Source organism: Tachysurus fulvidraco, chromosome 12 (genome assembly GCF_022655615.1).
Source record: "Tachysurus fulvidraco isolate hzauxx_2018 chromosome 12, HZAU_PFXX_2.0, whole genome shotgun sequence".
Lineage (NCBI taxonomy): Eukaryota > Metazoa > Chordata > Actinopteri > Siluriformes > Bagridae > Tachysurus > Tachysurus fulvidraco.
The window spans coordinates 929,780-945,260 of NC_062529.1; the positions used below are offsets into that span (position 1 = coordinate 929,780).

The 15,481-nt window shown below is 45.8% G+C and overlaps 1 protein-coding gene across 3 annotated transcripts in view; it reads right to left on the reverse strand.

The window, feature by feature from the left end:
* The window catches only part of tiam2a (TIAM Rac1 associated GEF 2a), a 68,269-nt gene that overhangs the window by 49,592 nt on the left and 3,196 nt on the right, over positions 1–15,481 (reverse strand). Inside the window, exon 1 of one of the 3 annotated variants that reach the window (XM_047821358.1) lies at positions 7,263–7,428. The exons of 1 other annotated variant lie outside the window; for it this stretch is intronic. The gene's annotated coding sequence lies outside the window, so the exon portion shown is untranslated. Of the gene's footprint in view, positions 1–7,262; positions 7,429–15,481 lie in introns of those variants that run through there. One more of the 3 variants, XM_047821360.1, reaches the window with a different exon arrangement.

Sequence of the window (15,481 nt, forward strand, 5' to 3'; positions counted from 1 at the left end):
TCTCTCTCTCACACACACTCGCTCTCTCTCTCACACACACTCGCTCTCTCTCACACACACTCGCTCTCTCTCACACACACACTCGCTCTCTCTCACACACACACACGCGCTCTCTCTCCGTTTTCCTTTCCTGAAGCTAACAAGACAATAAATTGCAGCCTTCTTTCTGAAGAAATAAAAGAACGAGTGATCAGACCGGACATTCGACCTGCTTCACCCCCAAATGACCCAGAACAGGATTTGTGTTTGTGATTTGTTTAAAACATCCTTTAAACAAACCCAGAGCCGATCAGGTGTCGAGTTAATGGAGGTGATGAATCGCAGCCAGACGAGCGCTCGGCCGCGTGAAACGTTAACCTACTGTACTCCACGCTGACCCACTTACACGGCTGCGTTCACACGTACGCTTCCTCACGTGTGTGCGTTGTACCTGGTCGATCGAGCGGCGAGAAGAAGAAACAGTACAGGATGTCTGGGATATACTGAGAGATAATGAAATGCTTTAATATCATCATCATCATCATCATCACCACTTCAAAAATGAAATATCTAGGTTTACAGAAACAAAGCACGCGTGTGTGTCAGAATGAACACTAAATAATTAATGCCTAATGTAATCACTGTTCTATTCTTGATTCTGATTCACTCTACAGATCTCCGTGTAAAGCCGCAGTCCGACTGTAGGTTCGAACCCTAATCCTCGTCCGTGGCTATTCGTGGCTCGTCACCGGAGAAGCTTTTTCTAATCCGTTGCCGGTGTTAACGATGCGCCCGAGACAGCCATGTTTCCACTGCTGACGTTTCCATCAGAGTAATTAACACTTTTTCCAGTGAAACGTTTCCTCCGGCAGTTTCTCATGAGGTCTGGGCTCGAGCAAGCTCTAACGGTTTGAGGGTTAGCGGTCACGGGTCAGCGCGATCCCACCGTGCCTCACACTACAGGCCTTTTGTTGGGCCGACGTGACGAGGCGTTCACACGAGAGTGGAATTTTCCAGAACGTTTTATTTCTGTCAGCGCTTCACAAACAGCTCGTACAGTTGAATTTTTTCATACAATCCCATTTTTGTGTTATCTGTATATGACCACGACGGTCACCTCGCCTCGCCTCAGCGTGTCTATGCGGCTTCGCCATCTGTTTCAATCCGACTGCAGATATTCGCTGTGAAAGGAAGCTGACGTGCTTTTCTGGGGAAAATAAAGGTCGTTCTTATCGCCGACACAAAAGCTTTGCAAATGTGTTTGCTTTGGTTCGTTCAACCGATAAAAGTCTGAACGGACGAGAAGTAAGAGAGTAAAAAAGATTAAGGAATAAAGAGTAGGACACGTTCCGATTAGGCGACTAATCTACACGATGGAATGTCACTTTTTTGACTCGTCCGATCCCAAAGCATCGTTAATAACCAGTATTTTCCAGATATTCCTTTGTACTCGCTGCTCCTGAAATCGTTCCATTACCCCTGCTGCGAACAGGAAATCTCTCCAGCGTGTCCTCTGAGTTTAGTCATTTATCTCGGGGGCTGAAGCGTCTAATTATCGCACTGAAGTTATTTTTAGCGTCGTGCCTGAGACGCCTGCTGGTTCTGATGTTCTGATATGTGGAGCGTCAGGGGATTTCTGCTGCTTTAATTAGTGCTCGTTGTTTTTAACGAGCCCTGCTGGACCAGAGACGTGAGGGACGTCGCTGCCGGACAGAAGACGCAAGCGTAAGTTCACGGGGTGATATGAATGTGTCTGGGGTCAGTTGTGTGTTTAAGGAGATTCCTCAGTCATGGAGAAAATGAGCAGAGCTTCCTCGATGAGTCACGAGAGTGATTCAGGATCTCAGACCCATCTCTGTGTGTGTGTGTGTGTGACAGAGAAAGACAGCTGGACTCAACCCCATCAATCATGGCTTTGACTAGAGATCGGTTTGACTGTCGATCGTCCCTTTAAGCACAGCACAAATAAAACATGCAATTAATCGTCATGGTTACAGCGTGCACCCACACGCGAGACGTTATTTGTTCCTCTTCGACACGAAACGCTCTCGGTGCAGAGAGTTTAGACGTGAGCGATGAGGTCGACGTGTTACGTTCAGACTTGTTCTGACTGAATAACCGACACTTGAATAGACTCAGACAAATAAAACAACTCTGTATGAAGCTCCAGGAGTTCAACTGAATAAATGATGATGAAGGTGAAGATGATGACGAAGAACACAAAGGGAACAACATAAGATAATTCGTTCGAACGCGGTAAAGCCGGGAGCTGAGCCGAGAGACAGCCTGCTGTTCGAACACGTCTCTTTAATCTTCATTTTCTCCAGGGGTCACGTGAGACGAGGCCGAGACGTGACGTGAAAGGACGCGATTAGATTTGAATCTCAGAATTAATCTTTTCAAGGCTTTCAATTTGTTGCAGTTTTAGGGGTGACGACCCGAACGGCAACGAGCTACACACTTCCATCTGCTCACTTCTGCTTCACTCTCTCTCTCTCGCTCTCTCTCTCTATCACATGGTCCATTAGCAGGTGATGTTAGCGTGTGAAGGAGAGCAGTCTCTCTCTGTGAGCAGTCTTTCCATCTTAATTTACAACAAAAGGGTCAAATCACCAAAGACGTGACACGTGCTCGTTGTATTAATGCCCCGTCATTGCTATAGCAACGGCTCATTCACGGGGACTCGTACAGAGAAACAGCAAGTCCACTTAAACAGAATAAAAAGGTTGATCTATTGTGTATGGAAGGAGAGTCCAGTGTCAGCACTCTGTGACAGTCTGAGCTGAAACTGGACTTCAGCACGCAGGAGATTTACACTGCAGTTTCTCTGTAACGTGATGCACTGAGGCTGGTGAGGTAACGACTGTTTATAAGCACTGCTGTGTAGATGATCGCTCACTGCCTCTAATCCTCACGCTCAGCCTGGATGAGCACCGGAGCGTCTGCCAGCCGTGCGGTGCGGAATTCTGGGTGTACAGGAAGAGGAAGTCACTTACACTGCTCATTTACTCGTCTGCTTTCTGCTGGAGCCTTTCCACACCATTCTACACACAGCTGCTTTATATAGCCTCACACATACACGCACTTGGGCACGGCCACTGACACACACACACGGGCACGCGCGCACGGGCACACACGGGCACGCGCGCACGGGCACACACGGGCACGCGCGCACGGGCACACACGGGCACGCGCGCACGGGCACACACGGGCACGCGCGCACGGGCACACACGGGCACGCGCGCACGGGCACACACGGGCACGCGCGCACGGGCACACACGGGCACGCGCGCACGGGCACACACGGGCACGCGCGCACGGGCACACACGGGCTCGCGCGCACGGGCTCTCACGGGCACGCGCGCACGGGCACACACGGGCACGCACGGGCACGCGCACACGGGCACGCGCGCACGGGCACACACGGGCACGCACGGGCACGCGCGCACGGGCACGCACGGGCACGCGCGGGCACGCGCGCACAGGCACCCACGCATGCGCGCACGGGCACACACGAAGGCGCTCACGCGCACACCAGCGCACGCGCACTCACGCACGGGCACACGCGCGCACGCGCACACACGCACGCGCGCACGGGCACACACGCACGCGCGCACGGGCACACACGCACGCGCGCACGGGCACACGCACGCACGGGCACACACGCACGCGCGCACGGGCACACACGCACGCGCGCACGGGCACACGCACGCACGGGCACACACTTCAGCCAGAGATAAATATAATCTTACCCTAAAAAAAGACAGACAGGAATGTTAGACACTGAGCAAAAAAAGCCCCGAAGATGAACTAGATTTGAGTCACAAAAATTTTAATCAGTGGTTGTGTTTTTACTTCTATTTATTTTTCCTGCCATGGTTTGTCTACTCTGGTCCTCTTACAGCAAAGGATCCCTTCAGTACAGAGAAGAGAGATATTGTTACGGGTCTATAAACAGCTGAACAGCTTCTTCTCCTTCACCTGACACTAATTATAACATCATGCCAACAAGAACAGACAGAGTTGTGTTAATTTACATTAAATACTATTTAAAGGAAGTAAATGGAACACTGCAGTTACATTTAATGCTGAAGAACATGTCAGAAACGGCTTTAAAGGAGCTTCACCAGATTGTAACGTGCCTGAGAAACCACAAGGTAGTGTAAAGATCATGGCAACGTGAAACGGCCGTTAATATAAGAGTCAAAATAAAGAGCACGTTATGGAAAAAAGACATAACGGCTGTTATAGAGGTGAATGAACACTTAATGACCAATCAGAGAGCAGAATCCAGAAGCGCAGTAGTGTCAGAGACGTGGGGTAAAAATAGTGCAGCTCTGGCTCATGTAGCTTATATTCTCAAAAGGAAGAACAGTCTTTAGGACTCGATGCTTGTGTGCAGAAATAGAGCTGTAATAGCACTTTGTGGGTTTATAAAAAAAAAATGGTATTTTTAAAACGACGTCCTAAGAAAAGAAAAAGGATCTGGGGCCACGTCCTCGGGTTAGAACGAGCTTGAACTTCTGGAGCAGATCTGAAGGAGTTCAAGCCTCTGAAAAATAAACACAATAATAAACACGGCTTCCTGCAGAAACTTCAGCACTTGTGTGTGAGACATAAAACAGTAATAAATAACGACGTGTCACGTCAGATCGGTCATTAAGTGAAGTGTTTTGTTCGCATGACGGATCTCTCAGACGCTAGTGGCGTGTCTGGGCCTCGCTCCTGCAGACGCCGTGTGTTTGCTCTGTCTCATGTGTTACGATACACTTCCAGGGGTCTTTGTGTTATTACTGAACCTGACACCACACCATGCTATTAGAGAACCTCCCAAACATCACAGAGAGAGAGAGAGAGAGAGAGAGAGCACAAGAGACAGACACAGACAGACAGACACAGAGAGAGAGCAAGAGAGACACACACAGACACACACAGACACACACAGAGACAGAGACACAAACACACAGAGAGACAGACACACACACACACAGAGAGACAGACACACACACACACAGAGACAGACACACACACACACACAGAGACAGACACACACACACACACAGAGAGACAGACACACACACACACACAGAGAGAGACAGACACACACACAGAGAGAGACAGACACACACACAGAGAGAGACAGACACACACACACACACAGAGAGACAGACACACACACACACACAGAGAGACTGACACACACACACACAGAGAGACTGACACACACACACACAGAGAGACTGACACACACACACACAGAGAGACTGACACACACACACACAGAGAGACTGACACACACACACACACAGACAGACACACACACACACACAGACAGACACACACACACACACAGACAGACACACACACACACACAGACAGACACACACACACACACACACACACACAGAGACAGACACACACACACACACACAGAGAGAGACTGACACACACACACACAGAGAGAGACTGACACACACACACACACACAGAGACTGACACACACACACACACAGAGAGAGACTGACACACACACACACACACAGAGAGAGACTGACACACACACACACACACAGAGAGAGACTGACACACACACACACACACAGAGAGAGACTGACACACACACACACACACAGAGAGAGACTGACACACACACACACACACAGAGAGAGACTGACACACACACACACAGAGAGAGACTGACACACACACACACAGAGAGAGACTGACACACACACACACACAGAGAGAGACTGACACACACACACACACACAGAGAGAGACTGACACACACACACACACACAGAGAGACTGACACACACACACACACACAGAGAGACTGACACACACACACACACAGAGAGACTGACACACACACACACACACAGAGAGACTGACACACACACACACACACAGAGAGACTGACACACACACACACACACAGAGAGACTGACACACACACACACAGAGAGAGACTGACACACACACACACAGAGAGACTGACACACACACACACACAGAGAGACTGACACACACACACACACAGAGAGACTGACACACACACACACAGAGAGACTGACACACACACACACAGAGAGACTGACACACACACACACAGAGAGACTGACACACACACACACAGAGAGACTGACACACACACACACAGAGAGACTGACACACACACACACAGAGAGACTGACACACACACACACAGAGAGACTGACACACACACACACAGAGAGACTGACACACACACACACAGAGAGACTGACACACACACACACACAGAGACTGACACACACACACACAGAGACTGACACACACACACAGAGACTGACACACACACACAGAGACTGACACACACACACAGAGACTGACACACACACACAGAGACTGACACACACACACAGAGACTGACACACACACACACAGAGACTGACACACACACACAGAGACTGACACACACAGAGAGACTGACACACACAGAGAGACTGACACACACACAGAGACTGACACACACACAGAAAGACAGACAGACACACACAGAGGAGGAGGGGATTAGTCTTATCCCTTCTTGGCAGAGATGATATTTAACACGGCTCATATTTCTATACCCCAGTGACCTTGCAATATTAAAGTGGACACACAGAAGGAGCCTTTCTCAGTGTTCAGGACTGATGTGTAAAAGTAATAAATCAGGACTTCAGTCATGTTGAACTTCTGTCAATTGTCAACTAGATCACTATTGAGGGACAAAATAAATGCAGTTATTTAAAGTAAATAAAACATGAATTACTGCGTTTACAGTATGCAAAAACACATTACAAAAGTAACTAATCATAACGACAGTAACAGCGGAAAAATATTAGAACTTTCAGTATTCAACAAATACAGTGATAAAAATCATAAATAATAAAGTATGAACATTTATCTGTCTGCAGAAAGAGACAGGAATCTGTAAAGCTTTCATCAAGAACACGAACGCGCGCGCACACACGAACGCGCACACGAACGCGCGTTCGAACGCACACGAACACGCGCGCGCGCGCGCGCACACACACACGGTTTTAAAGATAACAAAGCACAAGACAATTCGCCACAAACAAAATACGGTTTCATTAAATCTCTTTACTTTAATACTTAATACCGGTTCGTATATCGGACCGTGTACTAAAGCACTGATGAGGTAAATAATAACCAATAAAATAATAAGCACTTTAAAAGTCTGTCGTGTTTTTAACTCAGAATTACTTCAGTTTTAATCCCCACAGATTCACTTTACTCACCGAACGCAGCTCCTGGGCGACAATTACAATAAATTAATGAAGTATTTCAGCGATATTTTCCTTAAAACGTCCGAAGTTTCTCTCATTTCTCTCAGGAGGCTTAAACACAGCGCACGAGCTCGTACACACACACACCACGCGCTGGACGGCTCTTACTCCGCCCACAAATGATAGACAGCTCCATCAGCCAATCAGAAGGAAGCATTTTCAACGCTCATTAGCGTATTAGTACAGAAATGCCAAATAGGGACAAAGCGCGTGTTAGTGATTGTGTGTGAGATACAAATAACATAATGAATATTTAAAAATATGTAAATTCACCTGAAACTAATATATTTAAACTAATCAGATCCGAGTCTGATCATGTTGGTTAGTATTTGGATCAGATTTCTATATATTATGGAAGCACAAAGATGACATTTATTGTTTTTGTTTATATCTGACTCATGAAGTCAGACGATGTGGATGAGGATGATGATGAAGATAATATACTACTAGTTAGTGTAGATTTACACTGTATGATTTTCAGTCATCACAGACAATAATCAAGCATCATAAAAGATTTGGTCTGCTTTAGCGTCACACTGATCACACAGTTAAGATGCTTGTATAAAATCCACCAATAGGAGAACAGCAGTCACAGGATCGCTAAAAATTACAGTAGCGTTGATGCTGAAACGTAAGACACTTATCGGACTTATTAATACCTCAAGCTAGCTGAGTCTTGAACAAAAGAGATGATGAGTATAAAGGTGCATAAATAGTCTATTTTAATATCTAACATAGATTCATCTAAACGGTATAAAAACGACAAGCCGCACCTTATTCGCTACATGCGTTATTCTGGAAATTTTGCACATCCTAGCCATTTTGGAAAACAATATCACATCAAAATTAATTCATGTACTGTATATGATACAGAATACCCATAATGCACTTTCCCTGGGGTGAAGTGTTGCACAGCTTGTTAGTGACCACAAATAAAACAAAACGTTAGGAGAGGACAGCTAGCATTGCTGAGTATAGGAACAATGTGTGTGTGAGTGTGTGTGTGTGTGTGTGTGTGTGTGTGTGTGTTGGGGGTGTGAAATTCACCCTTCAGGCTCTCTGGTCTATTGTAAAGCCCTGTCCTGTGTGGCAGCTCTGGGGGCGGCCGCTGGGCCGGTATCCAATTATGTGCAATCGACTCTGAATGACATCCTGCAACCTTCCTCCTCAATCCTGAGACAATGCAGCCGTGACGAGAAGACACGCAGGACGTGATCAGGACATGTGTCGCTTCACTGAGAACATGACCACGGTGCGCGTTAACTCGCTGCATAAAAAAATGAGCATCGCTGTGTGTCATTTGCTACTAGTGTTCTCATTTAATTTGCTCTAATAGGCATGGAAATAGGATCGCCATAGCGATTGTGTCATGTGACAGGTGGAGGATGTTGTTGTTGAACACCATGGCTTGCTTTTTTACCTCACAATCTAAATATTAACACCAAAACACTTTCACAATGCCTGTAATTTACTGTGATTAAAGTACAAATAGCAAGAGACAAGTGTGTGTGTGTGCGTGTGTGCACACGATTGTGTGTGTGAAATAAAAGCTATCTAATTTCACACTTCTCCTGTTTCTCTACACTGATGGTTGCTAATGAACTTGAACAGAGGTGAATTAATTCTAACAAACGTTGTTTCGGTCACGTGTAATTAAAGGAAACATGTCTTTAAGAGACGTCCAACCTTGTTCTCCTGATGCTAACGATGCTAAAGAAAAATCAGCGGTGCTTACAGTAGAAGGGAATAAAGGAAAAAAAAAGAAATGGTCTTGATATGAAAAAAAAAAACAGGAATCATAAGGACGAAGAAGGTCTTCAAAATACAGAAGCCAGAGGAGCAGAGTGTACATGAGAGATTCGCTTCACCACGTCATCTTCTGCTCATACACGTACTACCAGTTCATCACTCATCTTCTGTAACCAATCCACCTCGTCCCCTGGGATGGTTATGGGAGGTACGAGGAACCCGAGGAGAACCTCACAGAGACAAGGTGAAACTCCAAATAGAGGTCAGGATCTAAACCAGGATCCCTGGAGCTTCTATTTATCGAGGCTCACAAGAAAAACTTCAGGCAGAGATAAAGAAGCTGGACAAAGCATCACTAGAGTTGCACACCCCACATTTTCTGACTGAAGGACAACAGGAAGACGTGTCTATTTGTTTACACAAAAGCGAAGTACGAGAAGACAAAAAGAACAATACAACAATTTGGAAAAGATTTTGCTTTCAAGCTTCAGGTGTTACTGAAGACGACGACGACGAAGTGAAACTCTACACAAAGCACAATGTCTTCACTTTGCCCTGAGGGTGTGTAAACTTTTAGACCGAGCTGCACGGTGTGTTTAGAAGGCGTATGATGTCTCAGGTTTCATGTGATTTGCTGCTTCACCTCATGGCCGTGCGACTCTCTTTGTGTTCCCGTATAAACGAACGATCATATTTTCTCACGCCGGAAGCCGGCACGCCTTCGTGCTGCCGAGTCGTTAGCCGTCGCTGTGTTAACACCAATATTTGTTTGGGGTCAGGATGATTAAAGTAACGGCCGAGTAGCACCTGCTGCAACACGATCCTGCGGTGCATTCGCTCGCAATCCACAAAAAACAAACAATTCGGGGCCCGAGCCGAGCTACGAGTGTTTATCAGCGTCGAGTTAGTCATTGCTCTGTATTTACTTTATACACACGAGGGCAAAAAAAATCATTTCAAACGTCGACATAAATCGGATTAATACAAGAACGCATTAGAAAGCATGCAACAGTGCTAGAAATCAGAGATGGGGGACTCGAGTCAGACGACTTGACTCGAGTCAGAATTAAGTCACAAATTTGAGACTTGAGACTTGAGAAATATTAAAAAAAGACTCGACTTGACTTTGACTTGACATTCATGACTCGAGGCTTACTAGTGACCTGCACGTGTGTGACTTACTCCCACCTCTGATAGAAATATAGATTAGATTAGATTCTAGCAAAAATCCACAAAAGAACTACCGGGAGTGTTCTCACGATGACTGACGGCAGCGTCTCCACGGCAACTCAAAGAATCAGATGTTAAAGAATCAGAATTTGCCAACGATGACCTACAGTATTTGCGAAAAAAAGACGATTCGGTTCCATTTAATGTCCGTAGAAACAAACCGGTTCCTGTTCGCACTTACGTTACGGCAGCTATAAACCTCACTGCCTCACCAGGATCTCTGCTTCTCTCCATGTTAATAAGACAAAAGTGACACTGACACTCGAGACTCGTTCCATACGTGTGAAACATCTCCTTAAGAAAAACCGCCACACAGACGTACAAGTCCCTGTGTGTCGCCATAGTAACGATAAGGAATTAGAGAGAACATGTTCCTATAAACAAATCTTCTGACCATTTAAGAATGTAACAGAACTGTAGGATAAACTGCGATGAACGTCCGGTGGCGAAATTTACTAAACGATCATTTTTGTCGCTTTGGTGAAGCTCATTTTAGTGTTAAGTTTGTATCCCAGACACACAACGAGTTTACTGAACGAAGCCGTTCATTCTACTAAACCTCATAACATCCTGCAGAGCTTGACGTGCGAACACGACGCCTGATATCCAGCGACGCTCTGGATAAATTCCAGCTGAAGTGATGTAATTAAAGTAACAAACACACCGAGGTTTATTTTCTAAATGAATACCAGGTGTGACGTGGGGATTAAGTTTACATTAGGGAATAGAATTTTAGGTATTTTGTAGCAGGACGTATCGAATACGGTCGGCTTTCTTCCACGTCTCACGTCCGCGCTGTCTCTGTACGGAACCGGAGCGGAGACAAAACTGTCCAGAAGAAACTCCTGCTATTTACTTCCACTGACAGAAGATGGATGATAAAATTCTTGTGTACCTTTAACGCACACGTGTGTGTATATGTATGGTTAGTTTACAGACATTCCTCACTCCTGTGTGTGTCTGGGTGTGTGTGTGTGTGTGTGTGTGGAGATAGTGTCACTCCGAGACTCCGAGAGAGACGTAGACCACCCTGGCACCTCACACACACAGCCAATCAAATCCGGGTGGTCCGGCATCATCATCATCATCTCACACACATCTGTCATGCTTAACACAGCTGTGTGACATGCTCTTGTGCTGCTCTCCATCACTATCACACACAACGTTCCCAAAGGTCTGCAGCAGAGAATGCGCTCCAATTCTCAGCAAGATTGTGCCTTTGGGACGGAGCTCTCTGAGCCGTCGTGGCTGTGAGCCAGGTTCTGTTTCTCATTTTCACTACTGCTGTCCAGGGACGGCTGTCTGCCTCCGTGTGCGTGTGTGTGTGTGTGCGTGTGTGTGTGTGTGTGTGTAAATGTGTGAAATGAAATGGGAGGAAGGCTGGAGAAAGACCACTCATGTTCATCATGCATGAGCCGCTCCTGATCGATAAGACGAGCCGAGGAAAAGAAGAGGAGAGGAATAACCTGAAACACAGATCTACACTCATCCCTGTAGCAGAGAGAGAGAGACAGAGACAGAGAAGAGAGAGAGAATGAGAAGAGAGAGGGACAGAGAGAGAGAGAGAGAGAGAGAGAGAGAGAGACAGAAAAGAGAGAGAGAGACAGAGAGAGAGAGAGAGAGAGAGAGAGACAAAGAGAGAGAGACAGAGAAAATGAAAAGAGAGAGGAGAGAGAGAGAGACAGACAGAGAGAATGAGAAGAGAGAGGGACAGAGAGAGAGAGAGACACACAGAGAGAGAGACAGAGAGAGAGAGAGAGAGACACACACACAGAGAAAGACACAGAGAGAGAGACACAAAGAGAGAGAGAGAGAGAGAGACACACACACACACACAGAGACACAAAGAGAGAGAATGAAAAAAGAGAGAGAGAGAGAGAAAGAGAGAGAGACAGAGCATCATGCTGCCTCAGCACTCCCCTGATACACTCCCTGTCTCATTGTGTTCCTCTCCTCCTAGTAAACAGAGAGAATAATCTCACACACACTCCTTAAATAAATCCCTGACACTTTGTCTCTAAACAATCCAGCAAAGTGTTTTTCATTTCTCAGACGATTCACTAAATAAACGACAGCGTCCTCTACAGTCCTCCATCAGGCGCTGCGACGTGTCGTGTCTCAACTCCTCCAGCCCGTGTCCACCTCCGACAGGCACCGTTAATAAAAACATAAATAAAATAAACTAAGCTCGATCTCGTATCGGCGCCGTCGCTATAACACGGCGTGAGAGCGTCGCCCCGCCCTGAGGTCGGATGTCACTTCCTGTCTCAGCTCTTCTACAGGACGGAGGCTCGGCGAGTGAACAGAGAGATTCAGTGAGTGAACCTCGTCATATTTTCACACTTCAGTCTTTAATCTCTGGCTGGTCTGCTCGGGGTGGGGGGTGGGGGGAGAGGGAGTCAAAGGCACTACAGATGTCTGCTGTCATTAATAAACATGATGTTGAATAATTAAATCCGGTAAGTGGGGAATATTGATGCAGCAAACTGACTGAGCAGATTGGAGCAGCCACAGGGGAGGAGAAGACCGAGACCAGGCTAAATGTCACGGCCGACACTCAGAGTCTCTTCAGGACGGAGACATTTGTGCGTTAAGACAAAAAAAATAAACCCTCAGTTTAACACGGAGAGATTAAAAAAGAACCTGGCGAGGAAACGAGTGTTTATAGCTGCTGTAACGTAAGTAAAATGTAACCGTTGTAAAACTGCTGAGATATAAGAGGAATAAAACGTGCCAGGATGCGTAGGTTGCCGTGGTAACAGTCAGCAACAGCAAAACATGGAAACCACCAAGGAAACAAAAATGTCTTTCATTAACACAGCTTTCCTGTTGTGAAGGATCTTAACAGTTTCTCAGAGTCAGACGAGAGCAAAGATGTAGTGTGTGTGTGTGTGTGTGTGTGTGTGTGTGTGTGTGTGTGTGTGTGTGTGTGTGTCCAGCATGTTTAAGGCATGTTACATACTTAATGAAAGCATTTCAGTGTCTGAAAACAAACAGGAAATGATGTCATGCCTCAGGGCAGAAGGCGGTACATGTGTTTTAGCAGCGTGAGAGCGACGGAGCTCGGAGGTGAGTCACGGTGTAGAAGCAGGTGTTAAATACCCGAAGGAGCGAGCGATCTGATCTAAAGCTTCAGCACAAGCTTGTGGACCGTGGTGCCGTTTTAGAGAGTCGACTCACGTGTCGACTCATGCAAAATCAAATTGTTTTGTTCATTAAAACATAGAGAAAGATTTAAAAAAAAATAAATAAAATGATCCGAGCTTTATCTAGACTATAAAAATAAAGCGTGTGAATTTGACTCAGTCGCTTCGAATGAATTTTTATTGGCGAGTCAAAATAATCTCTGTGATAAGACACAGAATTCGAATCCCTACGACCGCTTCAAAGCTTTTTAGATGGCAGAACTTACAAATAAAGCTAAAGAACAAGTCCGCGTTTGTCCCACTTACGTTACGGACGTACAGAAAGAAAAAAAAAAAACAGAGAGAATGAAACGAAGTGGGTCTGATCCGGGTCTGTAAAGCCTGTAGAGTTTTTATCACCTAACCGTTTCCTATCTGTCGAGTCCAGTGTACCGGCTTTGTCCTGATTCTTCGATCTGCGACAGCTAGAAAATATGCAGGTTTTTTTTTCCTGTTGTTTAATATAATTAGACGTTTGTCCCTGATGCGATGTTCCTGAGCTCTTTGTGAAACGCTCGTTAAAGCCGCTCTGGTGTCATACTGAAGCCCCGTCCAGCTGACCCCTGACCCCCTGCAGAGCAGCTTCCTGCCCTCAGTCACCCAGCCCCGGGGCAAATCAGACAAAGAGACGCAGGAAATCAAACAGGAATGAAAGAACGAATGAATGTCTGATGTTAGCAGCAGGACTGAGAGTGACAGAGCGAACTATTTATATTAAAGTTAAGTCTTTGTTGAATATTACTGAGTCAATCCACAGGATGCTTTTTATTTTATTTTATTTATTTATTTATTTATTTTTACAGTATCTGAGATTGAAACAAGATCGAGCCGCTCGGCACAGATTTTAAAGAGTTTCCTTGCTATTTCTCTCGCTTCTCTTCGTCCAAGCTGGTTTTTATTCCCGCCTTCTGCGCAACTCGGGAAGAGAAAATGTGTAATTTTAATTCCTTTTGATGCAGAAATGTTGGGTGTGAACACACCAGAGCCAAAAGGTAGCAATAAAGGACTTAATCACACAGTTGGCTGAGGTCTTAAACAGAAGCTATATTTAAGACAGTAAAGCTGCGACTCTGAGATCCTGAGATCATCTGAGGCACTTATACACAGGAGCATTTTTTTTTAACCAGATGCCTTCAGGCTTCATGTTTCACATAAATATCACAAAGAAGTGCCCAGCCCCATGGAGCGTGGCAGAACAGTGCGGCGTCCGCACGACCGACACCAGACTGACACGAGGGGAGACGCGTGAGTGACCTCTAGTGGACAAACTCAGAACATCACCTCAGAAAGTCATCAGATCCTGAACAGTTTGAATATTAATCTTTAGTGTATCTGAGATTTATTTTATAATGAAAAACATCCATCATTGTACACATTGCCGTTGATGATGGCGATGCAACAGGGTTTCGCTCTCGCTTCAGCACTTTATTCTGTCCTGCTTTCTCACCTCCTCAGCACCGCTCAGCTTGACCTTTCTCGTTAATAACTTCTTTAACGTTTTCTCCCAGATTTGTGCCGGCTTCATGAGATCGTAGATGTTCTTTGCTTTATCAAAGTTTTTTAACAGGATGTTTCTTGTGACTGTTTACATCAGGAACAGTGAGATTAATTAAAACTTCTAGCACAAACTTGTTCTAATGATTCAAAGGAGGAAATAAACGGTTGGCAGAAAGAACCTAGAAGCAGCCGAGCAGGTAAACTCAGTGGTGGCTGGACTGTGTAAATGATCACACACAGGCTTTTAATAGCTCACCCTGTAAGAGTTTTATTAGCTCCCGAGTTAACTCGAGACACGTCTAACGAGCTACGAGAGTGTTTTCAGTCTGTACGTGTGGGGTCTGGGGAACAGCTTCAGGCAGGTTCCTGCTGTAAGCCGCCTATAGCGAACAGGCTGGAACGTCTCACCGACACATTCCTTTTTATTTGGATTACAGTGATGTGAACATTGATTCAAAAAGATTTTCTCAAATTTCTGCAGCACATCAAGTCCCTAACAAATTTAATAAT